Source organism: Pan paniscus, chromosome 23 (genome assembly GCF_029289425.2).
Source record: "Pan paniscus chromosome 23, NHGRI_mPanPan1-v2.0_pri, whole genome shotgun sequence".
In the NCBI taxonomy this organism is placed as follows: domain Eukaryota; kingdom Metazoa; phylum Chordata; class Mammalia; order Primates; family Hominidae; genus Pan; species Pan paniscus.
Window position 1 is genome coordinate 27,143,147 of NC_085927.1, and position 4,542 is coordinate 27,147,688.

Below are 4,542 nucleotides of genomic sequence, written 5' to 3' on the forward strand. Positions count from 1 at the left end.
GTTTGACTTCGATCGTCCTACATTTAAGGTGATATTTTTCTGATTCTCCCATTAACTCCCTCTTTTCTTCACACCCATGGCCCATCTTTTGCTGCTGTCTAGTAGCCATTCATCCCCTCCCATCACAAAAGAAGTCTGTACTTCCTTCAGACAGAGCAACAAGAAAATTCCCCAGAAAGCAAACAATTAAACAAATTTTAATTTTGCCTTTTTTAAATGAAAATTCTGTCAAAATTGATGAACCACATCTGGTACGAGCACCTGTTTTATTTTCACAAAGAGTTTTCTGATCTGGACATTTTCGTTACTTACTGCTAATATGGAAAACTTTGAACTAAACAAAATACACCCCCAAAACTTAAACTATGTTAAACCAAGACAAGCTTCTAACAATGACACCTCTTTCCAGTATGAGAGAACTGCCTCCTACAGTATACGAAATATCAAAATCATTATTTTTTTATTCCACACATATTCAACACTTACCAAAGCCAAGGCATTAGAATTTTAATATACCACCTCTCAACCATGAACATATAAAAATTCTTACTGTAAATGGGGCATGATTATTTTTCAAAGAGAAGAAATATTTTATTCAATTCTAAGATTAATTCACAAATTTGACTCCTGTTTTATAATGATAACTTTACGTTGCAGGACACAGAGATTATTCCTTAAGAAATATTTTTTAAATAGATATTTGGCTCTTGGAACCAAATAATAAAATTTTCTGCTTAGACATACATACAAATTTACTTTACTTAAAACACTTTCTTGTTATTATTACATTTTTAAATCTCCCACTCTTTGGGATCTCCTTATAAGTAGGTCACTTGCTTTTAAAATCTTACATAATTAACATGTCAGATATTTACAGACATACCAAATGAAAGTATTATTTATTCTATGATATGAATAAAAAATGTTTTGAATAGATACATACATGAATAACTTTTTATTCTGAAATCTAATCAGTTTCATTCATATTTGATTTTATTTTAATTTTTTAAGGTATGTTTCACATAATATAAAATTACATTATTCAAAATTATATTATTAAAACATTTCTATCATCAAACAGGAAACCCCATATCTACTTAACAGTTCTTTCTATTCCCCAGCCCCTGACAACCATTAACCTACCTTTTGTCTATATGGCCATGTCTTTTTACCATATATGTTTTACACTGCATCAGTTTTCAATCCAACATGCCAAGCTGAGAGAGTTTTTAAAATATTTATTTTTATTTTTTTTGCACCGTCCAATTACCAGGCCCTGTGCTCCTCGCACCAATCTAGTAAGACTGTGTGTGTCAAGGAGAAAGTTATGTTTATTTCAGGGATTGAGGATATTAATTTCCTTATTTATTTATTTATTTATTTATTTATTATTTTCTTAAGACAGAGTCTTGCTCTGTTGCCCAGGCTGGAGTGCAATGGCGCAATCTCAGCTCACTGCAGCTTCCGCCTCCTGGGTTCAAACAATTCTTCTGCCTCAGCCTCCCAAGTACCTGGGACTACAGGCACATGGACCACACCTGGCTAATTTTTGTATTTTTAGTAGAGACAGGGTGTCACCATGGTGGTCAGGCTGGTCTCGAACTCATGACCTCATGATCCGCCTGTCCCGGCCTCCCAAAGCGCTGGGATTGCAGGCATGAGCCACCATGCCTGGCCCTCCTTATTAATTTAAAAGATTCTGCAGGCATGAAACTTTTGCAGAATAAACTTTGTAAGTAATCATTCTATATTTTATTTTTACCAGATACATTTCTGAGACTGGGAAGTAAACAGTCTTGGCCAAATTTTTATGTTTGTTGCTAGGTGACCAAAGTCCTCTTGTGATGCCATTGCTACTCAGGTTGGAAACCACTGTGGTGATCTCGATTACTTTACCTGAGTAGACTACTGAAGCAGCATTTGAAGCTGCAGTCTTGAAACACATGCAGGCTGGAAAAGTAGCTAAAGAATTACTTATTTGAGATGGCACATGTTTCTGCAGAAACTCATGATGTTTCTCCTAAAGATGAATCAACTGGTTCAAAAGCCTCCTCTGGGTCTCCATTGTGTGAACACATAATCCCTGGGGATTCAGACTTAAGGTCAATGACTGAATCAATGATTTTCAGGTTTTGCCACAAGGATCCTTGATAAAAAGGCCACATTATACTTTATGTCTCTGAGCCAGATAAAGATAATGATTTTCCTTCTCTGACCTTTCCCAGTAAACTTTGGAAAATAGCTGAAAGTGACCAATTCAAGTCTAATTCATAGGATAAGAATGAAACTTGCATAGTGATTAATGAAGAACTCTTCAAGAAAGAAAATTTGGAAATAAAGGCTCCTTACAGAATATTTCAAACTGACAGTATGAAAAGCTCAATTTGACAGCTCAACCTTTATGGATTTAGTAAAATTCAACAGAATTTTCACAGATCTGCTTTTCTAGCCAACTTTCTGGCAGAAGAAAAAGAAATTTCTGTTTTAAGCAAGGTATTCAAAATAGTTACCACTTTGAGTATATATGTAATTTCATTTTATATATCAGTAACTATGTTAATACATGCAGTAAGATCAGATTTTAAAAATTATATCAAATATTAAGGTAAAAATTCCTTAATTTTTTTGAAATTATTGAGTGCAGGTTGAGCATTAAACTTTCAGGTTTTAAGAAATGTTGCTAACAACATTCAGTCTTACCAGTGAATTCCAAATAAAGATACCAAAGCCACTTAGTGAAATGTTACTATTAAATGTATAACATGTTTTCACCAGAGGGCTTCAAAATTTGAGTGTTTTTTTTTCTCAACAAGCATGTTCTTAAAAATAGTAAACAATGTTCATTCATTATTTGATGATATTAACTTTGTGTGATAAAACAGAAATCTGAGATTGTATGTGTTACGTTTGTTATTGTTACTTGTCTCTTGGTTTAAAACGGCACTGAATTACCTTCTCCTTGGTTTTAGTTAAAGTTGTATTATCATCCGAATTTCAAACGTGGCTGTCCCCAACTTTTAATAAGAACGAAAAGAAGAATTAAGATTAAAAACACTTCTCTTGTATCTACTTCACTGAATATTTCAAGAAACACTTTAGAGCAGGGGCTAACACAGATAAACATAATTCTGTCTTAGCTGCTGAAACTAGTGAAGAAAGTTCATTTTCAACATCTACAAATTTAAATATGACTCTAACAAGGAAATCTTCTGTCAGCCAGGGAATTGCTGGTTCACCTGACCCAATTAGAAGTGGTTTCCCTCCTCTTCCATTTCAACCTCAGTTGGACAATCAGAACAAATTACAACAAATCAACATGCTATTTTAAATCAATTGACAAATATTCATATGCACTCTCATAGCACCGACAGGTAAGCAAATGGCCACGTTGTGAATTTTGTTACAACCACAGCTTCTCAATACTACATCATGTCTCCCTCCTTTGGGGCTGATAGTGAAACCATCTACTTTTTCCCACCAGATCTCCTGAAGTATTAGCCAATGAGGCTCCTCGTTATAACCTGCTACCAGCAGGCAACCTGTGGTTGTAAATGACTGCGACAGCTGATACATCAGTTGCCTTTCGTTACAGGCCAGCTCTTCAACCATCTTTACTGGAAAAATATCACCCTAGTTACAACTGATCTTCCACCAAAAGAGTACCAGATTATGCATGACAACAGAGACTGAAATTTATGTTGACAAGAACATTAAAAATTCCTGCAATAATCTTACTGAACAATAAAATTACATGTTGACCTTTATGGTTGCTTTTCCTTTATTTCTAAAAATACAGTTAGGAGTAAAATGGGGCTTTGTTTTAGTGGTAGGCTACTGTACCGCATTTAAAAAAAATATATGTGCTTTTTTATCATTTGATGGGAAATCTGACATGGCCCTTTGTAAGCTAGTTTATTTAATTATCTAAAGAGGAAGAAATAATAGAGTGTTTTAGTCCATTTGCTGCTGCGACAACACAATACCACTGACTGGGTAATTTGTAAGATGACTTATTTTGCTCATTATTCTGAAGGCTGGAAAGTCCAAGGGGCTGCATCTGGTGAGATCTTCTTTCTATGTTGCAACATGGCAGGAGGCCATCCTACGGTAAAGGACATGTGATAAACAGAAAATCAGGGCCAAACTCATCCTTTGTTCCAAAGCCCACTCACACAATAACTAACCTGTTCTCCAGATAATGCTATCAATCCGGCCATGAGGGTGCGCACTCATGATTTTATGGTTTCTAAGTCCACAGTCAACGTTGGCTAATTCACATACATATGTTTATATATCAAAACCATGGCAGCAGGCGAGGGAAAAAGAAGGAATTGGAGTTAGAAAAGAGTAATAACTGACTTCTCAAGTAGTCTGGCATAAATCAAATGAGGGCCTAAATTACGATGGCACAAAAAGAATAGATATGCACACACACACGCACACACAGAAAATCTAGAGAAACATTAACACACACTATATACTTCAGTATTTTCTCACTTTTTCTCAGTTATTTTAAACTTGGATTTTAGTTGGCAAAGATTT

General features: G+C 35.0%; 1 pseudogene; it reads left to right on the plus strand.

Annotated features, from left to right (window-relative positions):
* Positions 1 to 1,983: 1,983 nt before the first annotated feature.
* On the plus strand, positions 1,984 to 3,644 carry LOC129395035 (heat shock transcription factor, Y-linked-like; annotated as a pseudogene).
* Positions 3,645 to 4,542: the final 898 nt, after the last annotated feature.